Source organism: Vipera ursinii (genome assembly GCF_947247035.1).
Source record: "Vipera ursinii genome assembly, chromosome: 4".
In the NCBI taxonomy this organism is placed as follows: Eukaryota; Metazoa; Chordata; class Lepidosauria; order Squamata; family Viperidae; genus Vipera; species Vipera ursinii.
In genome coordinates this window covers 45,990,602-46,011,183 of record NC_139514.1, presented here as the reverse complement: position 1 = coordinate 46,011,183, position 20,582 = coordinate 45,990,602, and the positions used below count along the sequence as shown (strand labels likewise).

At 37.9% G+C, this 20,582-nt stretch overlaps 1 long non-coding RNA gene across 1 annotated transcript in view; it reads right to left on the bottom strand.

Moving 5' to 3' along the window:
* Positions 1 to 8,091: 8,091 nt before the first annotated feature.
* Positions 8,092 to 20,582, bottom strand: part of LOC310640419 — a 79,983-nt gene continuing 67,492 nt past the window's right edge. Inside the window, exon 3 of the long non-coding RNA XR_014492522.1 lies at positions 8,092 to 15,443. This is a non-coding gene — a long non-coding RNA (uncharacterized lncRNA). The remainder of the gene's footprint in view (positions 15,444 to 20,582) is intronic.

The window sequence follows — 20,582 nt, the reverse complement described above, 5'->3', positions numbered from 1 at the left end:
GATTATAAACATACTATTGTCCTTAATAATCTATTCTGGGATGTAACCTGATTGATCAGCGTGTATTAAATGTGCAATACATTTTTTCAATCACCTAATATTGTTAGACCCCTTCATGGATTACTGCCTTGTTGTGGCGAAGGGGCTTGTGTAATTCAATGAAGCTATGAGCTATGCCATGCAGGACCACCCAAGACGAACAGGTCATAGCAGAGAGTTCTGACAAAACGTGATCCACTGGAGAAGAAAATGGCAACCCACTCCAGTATCTGCCATGAAAACCCCATGGACAGTATCAAAAGGAAAATGGATATGACACTGGAAGATGAGCCCCTCAGGTCGGAAGGCATCCAATATGCTGCTGGGGAAGAGCAGAGGGCTAGTACTAGTAGTGCCAGAAAGAATGAAATGACTGGGCCAAAGCTGAAAGGACGCTCAGCTATGGATGTGTCTGGTGGTGAAAGGAAAGTCCGATGCTGTAAAGATTTTTTCTCCATAGGAACCTGGAATGTAAGATCCATGAATCAAGGAAAGCTGGACGTGGTCAAACAAGAGATGACAAGACTGAACATTGACATCTTAGGTATCAGCGAACTAAAATGGACAGGAATGGGTGAATATAATTCAGATGACCATCAGGTATACTACTGCAGGCAAGAATACCTCAGAAGAAATGGAGTAGCCTTCACAGTCAATAAAAGAGTAGGAACAGCAATACTGGGATACAATCCCCAAAATGACAGAATGATCTCAGTTCAAATCCAAGGCAAACCATTCAATATCACAGTAGTCCAAGTCTATGTCCCAACCAACAGTGCTGAAGAGGATGAAATTGACCGGTTCTATGAAGCCCTACAGCACCTTATACAACTAACACCAAAAAATGATGTCCTTATCATCATGGGGGATTGGAATGCTAAAGTAGGAAGCCAAAAGATAACCAGAATAACAGGCAAGTTTGGTCTTGGAGTTCAAAATGAAGCATGGCACCGGCTGACAGAATTTTGTCAAGAGAATACGATGGTCATAGCAAACACTGTTTTCCAACAACCCAAGAGACGGCTTTACACATGGACATCACCAGACGGTGAACACAGAAATCAGATTGACTATGTGCTCTGCAGCCAAAGATGGAGAAGCTCTATACAGTCAGTAAAAACAAGACCAGGAGCTGACTGTGGGTCAGACCATGAGCTTCTTGTTGCAAAATTTAGGCTTAAACTGAAGAAAGTAGGGGAAAGCACTAGGCCACTCAGGTATGAACTAAATCATATGCCTGACGAATATACAGTAGAGGTGACAAATAGATTTAAGGAATTAGATCTGATAGACAGAGTGCCTGAAGAACTATGGACAGAGGTTCGCAACATTGTACAAGAGGTAGCAACTAAAACCATCCCCCCAAGGGGATGATGAAGGGAACGTTTCATGCAAAAATGGGCATGATAAAGGCCCAAAATGGCAGGGACCTAACAGAGGCAGAAGACATTAAGAAGAGGTGGCAAAATTACACAAAAGAACTATACAAGAACGAGCTTAATGTCCCTAATAACCACGATGAGGTGGTCACTGACCTCAAGCCAGACATCCTAGAATGTGAAGTGAAATGGGCCTTAGGAAAGCTGACCAACAACAAAGCTAGTGGAGATGACAGTATTCCAGCTGAGCTATTCAAAATCTTAAAAGACGATGCAGTAAAAATGCTACACTCAATTTGCCAGCAAATTCGGAAAACTCAACAGTGGCCACAGGATTGGAAAAGGTCAGTTTACATTCCAATTCCAAAGAAAGGCAGTGCCAAAGAATGTTCAAACTATCGCACCATTGCACTCATTTCACATGCTAGTAAAGTTATGCTTAAAATCCTACAAGCTAGACTCCAGCAGTATGTGGATCGAGAACTACCAGAAGTACAGGCAGGATTTCGAAGAGGCAAAGGAACTAGAGATCAAATTGCCAACATTCGCTTGGTCATGGAGAAAGCTAGAGAGTTCCAGAAAAACATCTCCTTCTGCTTCATTGACTATGCTAAAGCATTTGATTGTGTGGATCACAACAAACTATGGTGAGTTCTTAAAGAGATGGGAGTACCAGACCATCTTATTTGTCTCTTGAGAAACCTATATGCGGGTCAAGAAGCAACAGTGAGAACTGGACACGGAACCAGTGATTGGTTCAAAATTGGGAAAGGAGTCCGGCAAGCCTGTATACAGTCGCCCTGCCTATTTAACTTATATGCAGAGCACATCATGAGAAAGGCAGGGGTAGATAAATCAAAAGTTGGAATTAAGATTGCCAGGAGAAATATCAACAACCTAAGATATGCAGATGATACCACTCTAATGGCAGAAAGTGAAGAGGAGCTAAAGAGCCTCTTGTTGCGAGTGAAGAAGGACAGTGAAAAAGTTGGCTTGAAACTTAACATTAAGAAAACCAAGATCATGGCATCCGGCCCCCTCAATTCCTTGGAAATAGATGGGGAAGAAATGGAGGTAGTGACAGATTTTATTTTCCTGGGCTCCAAGATCACTGCAGATGGGGACTGCAGCCAAGAAATTAAAAGACGCTTGCTCTTGGGGAGGAAAGCCATGGCAAATTTAGACAGCACACTAAAAAGCAGAGACATCACCCTGCCAACAAAAGTGTGTATAGTCAAGGCTATGGTCTTCCCAGTTGCAATGTATGGCAGTGAAAGTTGAACCATAAGAAAGACTGAGCACCAAGGAATTGAGACCTTTAAACTTGGACTGCAAGGTGATCAAACTGGTCAGTCCTAGAGGAGATCAACCTTGATTGCTCTTTAGAAGGCCAGATCCTGAAGTTGAAACTTAAAATACTTTGGCCACCTAATGAGAAGGAAGGAGTCACTGGAGAAGAGCCTAATGCTGGGAAAGATTGAGGGCAATAGAAGAAGGGGACGACAGAGAATGAGGTGGCTGGATGGAGTCACGGAAGCAGTAGGCGTGAGCTTAAATGGACTCCAGAAGATGGTAGAGGACAGGAAGGCCTGGAGGAATGTTGTCCATGGGGTTGTGATGGGTCGGACATGACTTCGCAACTAACAACAACAATATTGTTAGAATCATTTTGTAATCTACATTCAGCAGGAAAATTGGTCTATATACATTTCCTTCTTTGTAAATCAGCGTTATATATGCTTCTTCTTATGTTGATGGTATTGCTTTTTTTCTTTAATCATAGTGTTAAGCAATAGTTTTTGTGCTTTCTTCTTTGTAAAATTGAGTTATCACCCTAACTCGACCTAATGCTTTTCCAAATTAACTTTGTTTTATTGTTTCTTTATTTCATTTTATGGACCATTATAGGTTTCCTTAATATTTGCCTTTAAAAAAAATTATCTGATACTTTTGTGTCAGTGTTAACCTGCTAACCTGTATTAGACCCTACAGTTTTCTTGACAAGAAATGGTTTGTAATTGCTTGCTTGTTAGGGCTGAGGGTGAGTGACTGGTCCAAGGTCACCCAGCTGGCTTGTGCCTCAGGTGGGACTATCTATCTATCTATCCAGTGCTTTTTTTGTAAAAGAAAAAGGTGCCGGAACTCACACATGTCATTCAACTCGCCTTGCCTACCCTACAAGGTTCCATCCAAAAAAGGTGCCGGAACTCCATTCTGATCGTTCTATGAGGAAAAAAGCCCCGTATCTATCTATCTGTCTGTCTATCTATCTATCTATCTATCTATCTATCTATCTATCTATCTATCTATCTATCTATCTATCTATCTATCTATCTATCTATCTATCTCATTTCTCTCAAAGGAGAGAAATCCAAAACTGGGACATATACCAGGGGTGTCAAACTGTTGGCCCATGGGTGAGATGCATCACCAGGAAACCGGCAATGGAGAAAAAGCTCCAATACATCACACAACATCACGTGACACTGTGAATTTGACTTGTCTGACATAAACAATAGTACCAAAAACACTGAAAAAACAAAAGAAACAAACTTAGATATCTCCTGTTTCTCTGAAAACACAAGTTTCCAAGTACTGCACCAGGTTTGTTTCAGTTCAAAATTAAAGCAGTTAAAGCAGTTAGCTGAGCTTTGTATTCTGCCAGCAGCAATGAGAGAGAGAGAGAGAAAGAGAGAGAGAGAAAGAAAGAGAGAGACAGAGAGAGAGATTAGAGATCAACTGATGCTTATGTCTTCAGCATCTCCAGCAAAATGAGAATTCCTATTTGAGAAGGGAAGTCATGATTCTGCGGAATTTAGCAGAGATGATTCTGCCTTTGAAAGTGCTTCTAGAGTCACATTATTTTTCCCCATTTCTAAATAATAAACTAGATAAAGTGAAAAGTATTTTCTGATTATGGTATTTGTCCACACCATACTGTTCCTAAAGGCTGTTCCCAAAGGCTGATCATATAATTGATGGTTATTAGAGGAAGTGGACATGGAACCAGTGATTGGTTCAAAATTGGGAAAGGAGTCTGGCAAGCCTGTATACTGTTGCCCTGCATATTTAACTTATATGCAGAGCACATCATGAGAAAGGCAGGGCTAGATGAATCAAAAGTTGGAATTAAAATTGCCGGGAGAAATATCAACAACCTAAGATATGCAGATGATACCACTCTAATGGCAGAAAGTGAAGAGGAACTAAAGAGCCTCTTGTTGCGGGTGAAGAAGGAGAGTGAAAAAGTTGGCTTGAAACTTAACATTAAGAAAACCAAGATCATGGCATCTGGCCCTCTCAATTCCTTGGAAATAGATGGGGAAGAAATGGAGGTAGTGACAGATTTTATTTTTCTGGGCTCCAAGATCACTGCAGATGGGGACTGCAGCCAAGAAATTAAAAGATGCTTGCTCTTGGGGAGGAAAGTCATGGCAAATTTAGACAACACACTAAAAAGCAGAGACATCACCCTGCCAACAAAAGTGCGTATAGTCAAGGCTATGGTCTTCCCAGTTGCAATGTATGGCAGTGAAAGTTGAACCATAAGAAAGACTGAGCGCCAAAGAATTGAGGGCTTTGAACTTGGACTGTAAGGTGATCAAAGCGGTCAGTCCTAGAGGAAATCAACCTTGATTGCTCTTTAGAAGGCCAGATCCTGAAGTTGAAACTCAACTACTTTGGCCACCTAATGAGAAGGAAGGACTCATTAGAAAAGAGTTTAATGCTGGGAAAGATTGAGGACAATAGAAGAAGGGGACGACAGAGAATGAGGTGGCTGAATGGAGTCACGGAAGCAGTAGACGTGAGCTTTAATGGATTCCAGAAGAAGGTAGAGGACAGGAAGGCCTGGAGAAATGTTGTCCATGGGGTTGCGATGGGTCGGATATGACTTTGCAACTAACAACAACAAAAAACCCAGCTATAGTCAGCCCTTGAGACCAGGTACCATCAGCTAGTATGCTAGAAAATGCCTGTAGAGCTCTCATGACAATCCCAACTACTATCATAACTTAAACTAATAAACTGGTGTATGCTACCACTACTGTAATCCTTGGGATGCTTGGCTATACTGTACAATGAAGAAGAGCAGTATTACATACCCTGTCCTTCTCCCCACTCCCATAAAATGCGGTTAGAGACTAAGATCAAAGGAACTTGGGGAGAAGTTAGTCAGCTGGTGGAACCATGGAAAAGTGGTGAAATTTAAAACATAAGATTTGGCTAGAAAGGCCCAAGTCTCTCTGAAACTTTAGAGATTGCTAAACGAAGGGTCACAGAACTGGCTACCAGGCTAAGGAAGTACACTAGAGAAGCAGAAGCCAAGAACTTTTTCAAAGAATCATCCAAAGTACATTTCCAACTGAAATATGACAACACTGTAACAGCTTACCCATCGACAGCAGAAATTGAACAGTATAGGCAGATGGGAGAAAGAGAAGCACATTATACCAGTCCAAAGTGGCTGCATGGCTTGAGATCAGACCCCGGGCAATCTCCCAGAATAAGAACCAGTCACCATCACTGTAGCAGATATCCAACAGCTGTCTGCAATATGTTATACAGAAAAAATGGAGTGATACATAAGACGTGCCTCACATAGACTGAAGAATCCTTACACTTCCATCCATAAAATATTTTCAAATTCTGGAAAAAGTTTGAATGAGAAAAATATCTTCTTGCAACAAATCGGGCACTGTTTTTACAGCAATAATTTCCAGAAGAATCCATTAAGTTATAAATTAAGTATCATTTTTAACTGTGTTTTTATTATTAATTGTAGTTTTTATAGGAAAAATGTGCTAGTAAAGATATAGCGGTCATGTAAAGTATAATATCTGAATCAAACTTTTTTTTTTTAAAGAAAATGGTTTTCCTAAATAAGTATATTTCTTTTTCTGTCCTGCTAAATCCTACCTCAGACTTTGCTCTCATTGTGTATTCTAAGCTTCACCAGTGAATTTTAATAGGTTTTCTTATATGTTTTGTGCATTCAGGATTTCTTTGTTATACTTCCCACCCTGCTGCCTTATGTGAATCCTGGCACGGAAGTCGAGCAGTCAGTTTGTTTTCTGCGTTGATAAAAGGTTCTTTGAAGATGTTGAAAAGGCTACATGTGAGGGAGGAGGGGAAGAGGAACAGATTGAAGTATAATTCAACAAAATGCTGCCTAGGTAAAAACTAACCCACCCTATCCCCTCCAGCCTGGAAGAAAATGTTCAAATGGTCAGACTACATTATTTTCCATTAAGGAAAACTAGAGCAATATGTAAATGACATCATGAGTTTTGATTAGCACTGCAGATCTCATTAAGCAAATGGAAATTAACAAGTAAATAACAATAATAACAACATATTTTGAGATCTTAATTTTAGAAGTGATGCCTCAATTTTTCAAAGCATATGAAAATGGACGCAGTAATACTCAACAGAGTAAGCAAAAACATTGACTTTATCATTAATTTTGTACGCATGTCGACTTCATGTTTCACTCCAGTAAAGTTTTATCAGTGCAGATTCCTGGTGACACTGTAATAAAGTTCACTTCATTTCTAAGATAGATAAAATGGTAATGAAGACAAAATAAGGCAGTTTATGAAAATTGATGGCAGTTTTAATTAAACAGTATGAAGAAATTCAATTTTTTTCCAAATGCTATTCATTGATTTCAGAACTGCACTGCAAGCTGTTTTATTGCCTTAAAACACACATTAAGTGCTGAAAGGTAGAAGGACTTTTTCATACTACAGAAAGTTATATAAATTATTAAATTCCTCTATCAATGTAAGTACATGTATTGGATAGGAAAAATGAAATTAAATGTGAACTAAGGCATATTACACATAAAAGGTAAAACAAACAATTCCCAAAGTAAGTAGATAAATAAGTGCACTAATTAAAGATGGGGAAATGTGGTGTGTGAGCTCATATAGCAATGAATGCCAATGCAAGCAAAATGCATTGTTATAAGACCCTGATTATTCACACATTTTTATAGAGAAGTAAGATTTTGATATATCACAGGAAATTAAAGCAAGAAGGACGTGGTTATTTAAGATTCATGGTGGTAAAAACAAGATCATGTTAGAAATAAAAAACAGTGTGCAAGCAAGGATAGTTTATAGGAACAGAAAAGTATGATGAGATGTAATGAATAATTTTTATGTAAACTAGATTATTTTTTTTCTCTTCTTTTGTTAGCTTGCCATTTCTTTTTCTGTGGTTTGTATAGCGTTGTTTGTTCTAAAAGGGAATGCCATATGAACACTGTACATATATATATATATATTTATTTCATGTTCGTAGAATCATAAAGTTGAAAGCGGCTTTGTAGGTCTTCAAGTCCAACCCTCTAAGGCACAATTCTCATATTATCCCATACAAATGGCTGACCAGCCTTTGCTTGCAAATCTCTAGTAATGGTTGTTCTACATAGCAACAAAAGCAATTTTACGTGATTTCTATCTTCTATATATTAAGTTAAAACAACCACATTAATTATGCTAGATATAAAATGCTTCATCTTTTAAATTTACTGATTGCATTTATTCGATGATCAATTGAATTGTAGATAGGTCAATACATGAAAATTGTAACTTGCTATGGTTTTAGCTACAATTATTATTTGGGAGGCTAGAAATTGCTTCATTTATTGTAGTTTTAATATTTTTAATAAATAAACTAATAGTGGTATTCATTATTTTGAACTGTTTTCTTATTAATATTTTAGATTTGAATGCCACATTTAAGTGTTTAAATAAATCCTGTTTCAGAATTAATGTTAAACATTGACATAACATGATTAAATGTGTATAAGTTAAATATCCTTCCTGAATTCTTCCTGAAAAAAATACTACTACTTGTATTACTGTTACTCCAATATCACACACTAGACTTGATCTTACCTCAAAGGCTGAGAAGTGATATTCCAACTCTAATATTGAGATGCAATTATAGTGGTAATTAATTTCTCTAACTTAATTTATATATATAACTTGGGGTTTTTTCTCTCCTATTCAGTCATGTTTGATTCTCAGAGACTGCTTGAACAAGACCTTATGGATTTTTTGGCAAGGTTTTTCAGAAGTGGTTTGCCATTGCCTCCTTTCTGGGCCTGAGAGAAAATGAGTGGCTAAAGGGCATCCAGCTGGATTTTTGCCTAAGGATGAACTAGAACTCACAATCTGCTGGTTTCTAACCGGATGCCTTAACCACTACACTAAATTGGCTGTCCAAGTAGGTTGTTAATAACCATTTAACAAGTTCCTTTTTGTTTGTTGTTGTTCCTTTATATTTTTTTTAAAAATAATGTTGTTGTTAGTTGTGAAGTCATGTCTGACCCATCATGACCCCATGGACAATGTTCCTCCAGGCCTTCCTGTCCTCTACCATCTTCTGGAGTCCATTTAGGCTCATGCCTACTGCTTCAGTGACTCCATCCAGCCACCTCATTCTCTGTCATCCCTTTCTTCTCTTGCCCTCAACCTTTCCCAGCATTAGGCTCTTCTCCAGTGAGTCCTTCCTTCTCATTAGGTGGCCAAAGTATTTAAGTTTCAATTTCAGGATCTGGCCTTCTAAAGAGCAATCAAGGTTGATTTCCTCTAGGACTGACCAGTTTGATCGCCTTGCAGTCCAAGTTCAAAGGCCTCAATTCTTTGGTGCTCAGTCTTTCTTATGGTTCAACTTTCACTGCCATACATTGCAACTGGGAAGACCATAGCCTTGACTATACGCACTTTTGTTGGCAGGGTGATGTCTCTGCTTTTTAGTGTGTTGTCTAGATTTGCCATGGCTTTCCTCCCCAGGAGCAAGCGTCTTTTAATTTCTTGGCTGCAGTCCCCGTCTGTGGTGATCTTGGAGCCCAGGAAAATAAAATCTGTCACTACCTCCATTTCTTCCCCACCTATTTGCCAGGAATTGAGAGGGCTGGGTGCCATGATCTTGGTTTTCTTAATGTTTAGTTTCAACCCATTAAAAATAACTGATAAATTAATTGATTCCACATGCTCAACCATGGGTTTCCTAAACATGGGTCTCCTAAGTAGTATAATGTTTTTCACCACTATGTCATCAAATGAATGAAAATATATAAAAAAATATTGTGGTGATCAAGGTAGTTTTCTGTGCGACTTTCACATGGTCGTAAAAATCAGGTAAAACTCATGTATACTGTTATTGCCTATGCATGTTAATATATATTTATTGCAGAATTTCCTACACTTGTTACACAACTGATGCCAATCAGGCCAAAGGTTTTTTTTTTTTCTATCCTAGGTGAGGAGACTTTCACAATGAAAAAGATAGGCTTTAAAGTGTTGAACACTGAGTGGATTTTCACTAATATTAGTCAGATGATATTACTTGTGTATAATATATCAATTAGTATTACTGATCTTGCTGTTTTACTGCAGTGAAAACAGAATTTATAATATTCGTGGCTGAGAAGTACAGATATTGAAATTTACCACATCTGCAGGGCATACATTTGGAAAAGCTGTATTAATTGTTAATGCTACTGAAGTTAATAAAAAGCTTTTAGCAAAAATGCTTCTTTTTGCCCACAGCATAAACATATTTTATTCTCTACAGTATATCAAATAGAAAGTATTGCCTTGGCTAACAATCAACATGACATTTGGCAAAACAGATGTTATCCTCCTATGACCATTTGAAATTGATACAGATCATTGCCATGATAATGTATAATCACTTTCCATGTGGCAGACAAAGAACAATTATTTGTAGTTTTTGTACACATGCATGTTAAGAAATAGCATTCTTGGATGACATTTAATAAGGAAGTGATATAAAGGTATATGGGAAGGAAGAAAGACACAGGCAGTTTAAAATATACATGCAAAAATATGCTATTTCTTTTAAAGCGTACAAATAAGCCAGTGTCAGAGACTGGATGATTTTTCATTTCCACCACACTGAACACAGCTCAGATCAGCAACAGCCAGCCATTAATGTGTGCATCTGGCTCAGTCTGTTATCAACAATGAATTGTTAATATGACTTTTTTTATGCATCACACATTATATTTTCTTTCTCCTGATTTGTTGGTGCTGTGGAAGTTGACTTTTAAAAAAAAGATATACCAGCTGTAGCATGATTTATATGCACACGTTCTGTAGTGAAAACTAGCATGGAAATGTGCATGTACAGTGCAAACTTATAAAATTAGTTGTCCATCTATACCTTGACATTATCTAGAAAAAAATATTAATTTGGCACAAATGGTCAATAAAGGAATTCATCTTTATTTTGCTTTGTTTTGTATTCAAGTTTCATTTTGCCAACTCTCAGGATAGTATTTGTTCTATCTGAATAAATATTAGGCAATATTTGCTTTAACATGTTTCAAAAGCTTGCGATATCACTCTTTCATAAATCTGCTCTTCTGGCTGCTGGTCCTAGGTTTGGTCAAACTGGAATTGACTACCACCTAGTACTTCCTCAGGCCTGCTGGTACACCAGGAGCCCCAGAAGCGTTGCCTCATGGATTCAGAGATCTGCCAGGCCATTTCTGTAAATTGCCTGGTTAGTCTTTGGCATTAGGAGGCAAACTGAACTTTCATTGAGTTTGCTCCTAAATGTTCAGTGAATTTGACATGCTTCTGGACCTTCTGAAGTTCTATGAGTTTTGACAGAAGCAGTGCCTGGAACATCACTGGATGAGGACTACAGATGACTAATTGAAAATGGATACACAGACAGCCTGTGCAGTTAACAAAAGAGGCAAAGTTGACTGTTGATTTCACAGTCTCTTGGCTGGTGACAATGTTTAGGTGAATTTCCTCTTAGAGAGACAGGTGCATAATCCACCTGCCCTTTGTGACTGTTTTGCATAGGATGTTGTTGGCCACTAACACTACATCAAGGTGTGGTGGTGAGATTGACAGATTGTCCTAGCAGTAGTCTTGCATGGGATGCCAAAGGGATTGATCTTTCCTTCCCTCTTGTTTAGCATTTACATAAAGTCCTTTGGAAAATTTGGAATGCGGCATTATCAGTATATTGGTGATATGCAATCATATATTGTCATCCAGTTTTGTGCCTAAAAACTGTTAATCTAGAAGGGAGAAAACAGGCTAAAGTTGGATGCTACTGTTGTGATTCTGTGCCAGCCTGTGATCCCGACAGCTGAGTCCGGGGAATCTGAGGAGGAGGAGGGGCCTGGGGAGCCATTGGAGCTGGAGGAAAGCTCTGATGAGCTCCAAGACTTACATTCCAGTGAGGAGCCTGGCCCTTCCACTTGTGCTCAGCATGAGACACAGCTGGGTGGGGAGGCTGGGTCGGACTCAGAGGACGCACAGCTGGAGGACCTGAGAGATGCCTGCAAACGAAGATAGGCCAGGAGAGTAGGCCAGAGAGAGGCAATGGGGCAATTCCAGAGAAGGCATTGAGAAGCCATGCCTTGAGGACTGAATTACAAAAGGGGAATGTGTGGGTGGTGCTGGTTGCCGAAGGCAACCGTTGCAAAGTACTTAATGGGATCTTGCTCTGTTGGTATTGCCAGTGAATAATTCTCTGTTTTGCATTGTGTTTTATGTCTCCATTTGGATTGTGTTTTGTTGCTTTTGTTTTTGGACCATTTGGCAGGTTTGTTACCAATATTAAAAAGGGTGTGTTTTCTTCTGAGTCTCCAGCCTACTTGTCAAAAGGGGTTTTGTCCTTGTGCAATTAACAAGGACGTACATAGGCTGGGACAGAACAACTACCAAGATGGAGCTGTTCTTTGTCTTTCATGGCCAATGGCTTCAGAGAACATTGCCCTGAGAGAGCAGGTCCACAAATTAAGGGTCTTCTTGCTAGTCGAATACTGAATGGGCAGATGGAATTCATGGCCAGGATAGCCTTTGTCCCATTCTACCTAGTTTACTAATTGTGATTCTCCACACTACTATGCATATGGACTACTGCAGTGCATTCTACATGGCGTTGCAGCTAATACGGAATAAGGTGGCTCTGTTTTGTTAGGTGCTTGACAAAATTACCATGTGACAGTAATTCTGCAGGCACTGCAGGTCTAATGGAAACCATGTTATTGAAATAGATACTATTATAAATCTGTACTAATCTAACTTTCAAAATGGAATAAAGTTCTACTTATAGCTCAGGAACACTTCCTAGAATCTCAGATTCAGTCCCTGACATTTCCAATTGAAAGGATTATGTAGGAAGCAGCGAAAGATCATTTATATAATATGAAGCTAACATGCATAAGCATCCAGTACAAACTGCAAGGTTGCAATAATTATGAAGTGTGAATTGCACTGTCATGATGTAAACTCTGGTCTTTTGTATTTGTGTCTCAAATTGGGACACAAGAATGAAAGTCACATTGTGTTTCAATTCACATTTCCCATGGGTCTCCTTTGCCCCTCTTATTTTCACTTATGCTGAAGTGCTAAATGTTTTTTACATTCTTTTATTGTTCACATAGTTGTTCTACTGTTTGGCTTATAATAGGCCACATTGTTAGGACAATTCATCTGACTTTTCACAGTAGGAAGTTTTCATTAGCTATAGTCAATTATGTGCATCTCGTAGTCCACTCCCTCCCAGAAATGGAACAATGTTTAAGCAAAAGCATTTACAGGGCAACTTCAAATTCCTTAACTAAAATTATGAAAACTATTTGTGAAATCAAGTGGCTTGTGATGAAGACATGAAGATAAAAGTGTCAAATAATTCTTATACTTTTGTTTATTTTGCTGAATGCTAAAATTGGCATCCATTAGAAAAATATTACCTCAGATTAAGATGAGTGTAAATATAACTACTCATTTCTTGTGATAAAATGGTTTTGTCTTCTATATCGATTTAGAAACATTTAATTGAAAAATCTTTGGTTATGACTAAATTAGTTGCATTATGAGTTGTAGTTGCATTATATCAGTTGCATGTCATGAAATATCAATAGATTCATAGCTGGCTGAAAACTCATAGCCAAAGGTTACTTATTAATAGTTTCTCATCAAACAGGGGAGAGGTATCAAGTGAGCTGCCACAAGGTTCACACTACACCCCTTTTTATTAATCACTTAGATGAGACTTAAGGGATTTTTATCCAATTTGCAACTGACACAAAAGTAGATACAATAGCTAATATCATAGAAGACAAAAGCAAAATTCAAAACAATCTTGATGGGTTAGAAAAATGTGCTGAAAATAACAGTGAGATTTGATAAGTTCGTCCTCTAAGAATTATAAAACAAGTACCTTGGAGGGTGTTACAGATGATGCCAAGACCAGCTGTATTAACATATAAATTTAATAAACCTTAACCTTAAACCTTATCCCAGAGAACACAAAATATTAATGTTCCAGGAAGACAGATTTCTGCTAAAAATGTCCTAACAGAAAGAGCAGTGGAAACAATTGCCCAGGGCTGTGATTGGCTCTCTGCACTGGACATGTCCAAGCAGAGGATAAATCTTGTGTCATACATTTAGATTTCTGTGTGCCAGAAGATTGGCTTCTAAGGCCTAAATGGCCTCTTCCAATTTTTCAAATTCTATGTCAGATTTCTTTAATATAAATACTCTGTGCACGGTATAATTGTGGTTGGAAGGAAGTATAACAACATACTGAATCACTCTGCAGGATAAGGTCAATAAAAGAAGAAAAAAGATCAACTGTAATCAAAAATATCATTTTTTGGAACATTTTTGATGTGCAAACAATTCTTGGTTTCAGCCTGTAAACTTTGGATTTTCACAGCAGTGGTTGGAAAAAAGTAGAACATAGGAAGCTGAGGAAAAACCTATAAATAGAGCTGTACATTAACAAATAAATTAAAAATACTGGTTAAAATACAAAGTATGAAATATCTGAAGTTTCTGATTCAGACTGCTAAATATTTCACTTATTTTTAATACAATAAATAATATATATATTTATGCAGCACATGCTAACATATCTGTGCATACTGCTTTTTTCTTTCTAAGTCAAAATCTTCATCCTTTTCATATAGCTTTCTCTTTGGTCAAAAAAAAAACTGAAACAAAAAAAAATGCATATTAATTAATCAATAAATTAATAAATTAAATTAATTAATCAATAAAGTTCAAAGCTGCTGGTTCCCCTCCGCCTAGGTCCCAAGAGCCTGACTTGTGATTGTTACTAAAAAACCTCACAAGTTAGGGTCTCAGGGACTAGGAAAAGTCCGATAAGATCCAGTCGAATTCTTCTTCAGTTAATCAGAATGGGTTTTGTAGTTATTTTATTTCAGTATATTTGGAAGATGTAACAAGTAGCTTTAATACTGTCAAAATACACTTTCAATTATTTTGGAAAGAATATCTATATCTATTGCATGGAGGCAACAGAGACTGTATTTTTAATGCATAAGGCTTTCATTCCAAAGAAGTCAAAGGAAATACATATAGGTTAGAATCCGCTTCCTTTTCTTCCATAACTTAAATAAAGCATCCATGGTTCAGCCTTATTTGTCTAGTAGCATTTGTATTGTGGGCCCTGAACATACGTATTCCGATCTTAAAAGGCTTTCTGGAAGAAGAATGTGTTTGCAATAACATTTACCTCCCGCCTTCACGCACTGAATCGTTTATCTCAGATTATCATGCACTAGATTTTTTTTTTACATCTAGTATAAAAAAATGTAATCCACCCGAGTATTTTTCATCTCCTAAATTTATAGTGACTTTCAACAACTTGTTATTCTTTGTGCCAGGTCACTTGAACAACATCTCATCTTTTTTTTTTTAAAAAAAAAAAGTCTTCATGCAAAATAAAAATTAAAAAAAAATTACACCCTTGCTTCCCATCTTTTTTCTTTTTTTTTTTGTCCAGGTCCAGAGCGTTGAAAAGATTCACCCTTGCCTTCAGCATTTTAATCTTATCTGAAGAATGAAAAATAATATGTCTACTTTAGGAACAGATCCATGATGCTCCGCAGAAGAAATAAAAACCAAAGAGATGCCACAAAGGTGCTGGCCACTTAAGTAGAGTCTGGTGTATGTAACTCATTTAGCCTTGTTTCAAGATGCAGATCAGCTGGGGGGAAGGGAGGAGAGAGAAAAATAATTAGAACACCAAGTTATAAAACAAGCTATACAAAAAAAAAAGATCTTGAGAAATATTTTTTAATGATTACCCCTCCCTTCAAGCTGGTTTTCCATACTCCGCAGCCCCCTCTTCCTGTTTCCACACTATGTTACTTAGGTGTTCAGTTACTTGAAACATTTGAATGAGGACAGAATCTCCCGTTGCAAACAACTCTTTTCTCATTTGCTCTGCAGCACAGCTTGAACGCTTACAGTTCAGGCATGAAACAGTTAAACACACACACACACACACACACACACACACACACACACACACAAAAACCCCCAGCAGCGTTATGTATGCTTTTTGTTATGAACTGTAACATGGTTTTCCCAATACCAATTTGACCAAACCAGTAATTAGGAAGAGAAAAAAAAAAGAAGAAGAAGCTACCTCTCCATAAATATAATCTTAACATAATTGCACCATCCCTATCGCACGGACCCATCCTCCTTAGGGGATACCTCAGTTGATGGAAATCAGTCAGATTTTAACTCCTCTCCAACGTACCTTCGCTTCTCAGTGGCTGGGTTTTACCTCCCATGAATATGCACGCGCACATTCAGACAGAAAAGGCTTCCTTTACTCCCAGACGTGAACGCGGCCGCGCGCGCGCGCGCGCTCCACACCCCCTTCCCCCCACCCAGCAAAAGAGTACACGCGCCCGCGCGCGCGCACAAAGGCAAAGCAAGGCAAGGCAAGGCAAAAGAGCGACTGCTGACTCAGAGAGGTGGCACGCGGGGCGGGGTGGGTGAGTGGGTGGATGGATGGATGGAAACGGCATTCCGGCTGGCATTTGCACCGCGCTCCTCGTGAATAAGTGACATTCTGGCGCGTGGTCTCCAGCATCCGCCCTCCCGCAAGATTTGCCTTGAACGCCCATCCTCTCTGGTCCTTGCAAGAAGAAGTGGAAGAATAACTGGGAAGGAGAAGCAGCCCGAGAATATCCAAAGCCTTCATTTCTTCCGAAGGCTCGCCCCCACCCCACCCCTGCCACCCCACCCCACCTCTTCTTAGTTTTTCCATCTTTCTACTTCCTCTGTCGCTGCCTCTCAGTTGTGGGACATCTTTCCGGAAGAAAATGCCTTGAGCTTCAATAAGCCAGTTTGCCTGACGGTCCTCCCCTCTCTTCCCAGTTCTATTCCCACCCCCTTTTCTCCCCCTAATCAATAATAAGACAGCTTTCCAAATGCAGTTTGAAAAATAGGCTCTGCATAGATGGTCCTCCTCGATTTTCTGCCTCGGGAAAAGCGGGCAAACTTGGCTCTCTCTTGTCTTTCTCTCTCTCTCTCTCTCTCACACACACACACAGACACACAAACGCACACACACACGTGATGTGGGGAGAAATAATGCCAGCAAGGCTTAAACAGACGTAGAAGTTATCCTGCGCCTTCTTCAGCTTTTCCTCTCTTCCCTTTGCGGCAGCATCCATCAGTGGAAAGGATCCCTCAGTTTTACACACGGCTTCTCCCAAGCGATTAGCTTGCAACATTTTTATTCGGGTATTTTAAACCAAGTTAGTAAGAAATAGAATCGGGACTTTTTAAAAGTACTAAGGGGGATTTTGGGATTGTATTTTTCCCCCCTCCTTTTGATAAGTTTGGAATATTTAACAGTAGTTCTAAGTCTTACTAAAACGAAGTGTGTATTCATTTGAGCCTGAAGAAGAAGTCTGTTTCTCTTCCTGTGGGTGCAGTGCTTGTGTGAGAGGTGTGGGTGTGTTTGAGACAGAGCAGCTAGGAGAAAATAATATATTGTGCCATTACAGTATGTCGGTGTGTAGCGTTTTCGAGTTGTATAGATGTCTTCAGCATGATTCCATTTACGAAAATACTGAGCCATTTGGCATAAATAAAATATACATCATCTCAGTTAAATCCAGCAAAGACTTTGCTAATGTGCTAAAACAGTTATAAAGATAATTGTTTGTTTCTCTTTAAAGAATAAACCGATGGATGCTGATGGAATAATAAGCCTGTTTAATGACCGTGTGATGCGTTGATTTCAATGCAGAAGGAGCACCTTGCACAGGGATTTGAGGCTTTGTAATCCATGGGATAGAGTGCAACATTGTTGTCATGACTGAACTATCATTTCACTCTAACCTTTTGGTACACAAACAGTCACTGCAACAATGCTGCACCAATAAAGGAAAATAAATGGCAAGGAGGGTAGGTGAGAAGCAACATGAAGTATAACTCTCACCACAAAGTGAAAATGAAAATATTGCGAACAGTTATAACAGAATGATGATGCATCTACAAAGGAAAAAAAAAGAATTAAATGCACATTCCTGTACTGGAACAAGAGTATTTAAAAAAAACACACACCAAAATTTGTAAAGCAAGAAGGAACTTATTGCAAAAAGAAAAAAAAATGAACGGAATCAAATAAGTCAACACAGGAAGGTTAAACTGAAATCAGACTTGATTCTAATCATTACAAATTAAGGAGTGTTGTAGCCTTCAATGTTATATACTTGTTTGCTAGAAAAGAAAATCCATTCAAAATATGTCTACAGCACGACTTAAATTGCTTATTGCTGCCAACTTCTGTCTATATTGCAGTTCTACTTTTTGCCTTGAAATCCTATGCAAAAACTGAAAAACAAATGAGCTGAAAACTAGGGAATAAGGTTCTTGAATGTATGTGCATTTGTCAAATAAGCATATATGGAATTGAGCTTTAAATCTCTTTTGCTTTGACTCACTTACTTTTATGTTACCATTTTTTATCTTAGTTGCTTTTCTTTTTTTCCTGTATCCACGTTACCCTGAATAATACAGTTATGCAGCAGTCTGGGAAATTGCCTACTGAGCATGTATCTTCTGCAAATAATCTATCAGATACCTTAGTTTTTTTTAAACTTTTTCTTCCAAAAGAGTCTATGGCAGCTTTGCAATTCAGAAACAATAGATGTACATACAGACTAAATATTGTCCCTCCCTTTTTCTTTCTGAATTACTTATTTCAGTCTATATTATCTTCCCTTCTTAAATTTTGATTATTTATAATCCTATTTAATATGAACACTTAACAAGAATATAATTTAGAAAAAATATGAAACATAACTATGTTTGGTTGAACATTTTTTAAATAATTTTTATGTAGTATTTCCACATACCAAAGCTACATTTTGAGGCAATGGAAAATTCTGAGTAGATAAAATCAGTAATTTAGATGTCATAATCAGCTCAACATACAAACAGATTTAATGTTCTTCCTTAGTCCTTTTTTCCGACTTTAAGCTTTGGACATTCCTAAATGTTCAATCATATTACTTTAGGAAGTGATTAAATAGTGGGCAGGAGTATCCTTGCTTTTCAATATTGTTCTCTTTAAACAATGGAAAATGAATTATATGCTTTCTTATTATGCATAATTGTACATTCTTTAAATATGTGTTCCATAGGTTGGTAGGTAGATAGGGAGACAAATGGATGGATGTATATAGATATATGGGAAAGAGTGTGCAAATGGGTGTGGGTGTATTGTTATGGCTGGAATAGGTAGGGTAGCTCAAATAATAATTAACATGAAATGTAACTTTTTTTAGAAGAATACAAAGACAAAAGATCTTGTCTTGGAAATAGCCTTGGAATCAGCTATGGCTTTGTTCTAAGATCATATGAAATAATTCATCCTCTGTCACTTGTTTTTTGTCAGAGGAGGTACACATAGCAACATACACAGCATAATAAGTGAAAGCAATTCAATTTTTATATAACATATCAATTACAGAAATAAATAAACCGCATATTTCCTTACACAATGGAAGTGTGTAGTATAGGATATTTGGCATATTAACTTTTCTAATTTGAATTCAGTTTTGTGGAAAATATTTTCATTTCTCAAAGAATAATCTCACTTGACATGAAACATTTCTCCACTTCTTTTAAAAATATGCAATATTATTAAGCAACACAATATGTAGTTTACAATTTCTAATCCTAAATTTGCTAGAACCAAGCAGTGTCAACACATTTTCCTAGCAGTGAACTAGTGTCAAAGAAAGAAGAGTGTAGCATTGACAACTGAAATAATCCAGAGAAAATTTGAGTATTTAAAAATAATTGAAACAAAAAAAAACAAATCTGCTATGCAAATTGAATCCTAGTTTCAATCATTAAATTGTTTTGATGCTAGAGAGACACTGTAGTTTAAGCAATCATATAGATAGATCATTGACATAATATAAAAAGATATATATGCATATTCCTGAAAGAAATTTTTTAAAGTGATATTGTGTAGTGGGTCTGATGCAAGGAAGAGACGCCAGCCGGAGTACGTGTTCAGCTCTTTATTGGAAGGGGGGGTAGCATACTGGGGAATAAAGGTTACCTGGCCTCCTTAAATACCTAGCCAGGTACGCGGACAGCCAATGGGGTTGGCCCTAGGTTTCCCGCCGAAACTAGGTTTCCCGCCAAAACCGTTCAGGCCAACGCCCCCTGGTGGCTGTTGCTATGCAAGTGCCTGCATACATAACAAGTGATGTTTGGGATTTCTTATATTTTCTGAATAAAGCCTTACTTAGGCATAAACTCCACAAATGTAACAGATTTTTCTTCTGCAGACTCCACATACTCCTTGACTATATTTCTCAGTGAGGCAGAAGATTTGGTGACAGCTTCTCTTCATTTCTGTCTCTTTGCAGACTTTCAACTTCCGTAAGTAGAGGACAAGGAAGGGATACATTACTCCCATTCTGCTCCTTCTTGAGTGGGAATAGATTATTAAAGGATTCTTAATGTCTGAACAAGGTAAAAAAAATTATGAGTAAGAACCAGCAAATTCTGTGGGATTTATTGCAAACTAAGCAAGTGTAGGTTTGTGCTCTTTGTTTAACTGTAAATTTAGCTTTCGTAGCCATTTTCCCCTTTTCTGTCCATTCTCCTATCTGTTGCATCTTGTTCCCCCTTCACCTTCTTTTTCTTTCCCTGTTTAACTATTTAATTCTTTTATCTCAATCTTCCATGTTTCTTTGCTGTTTTCCTGGGAAAAGAATATTAGTATTTGAGAAAATGTATATTGTACATTTATTATACAAATGAGGAATCAATTCATTTTACAAATGGGTTGCTTTAT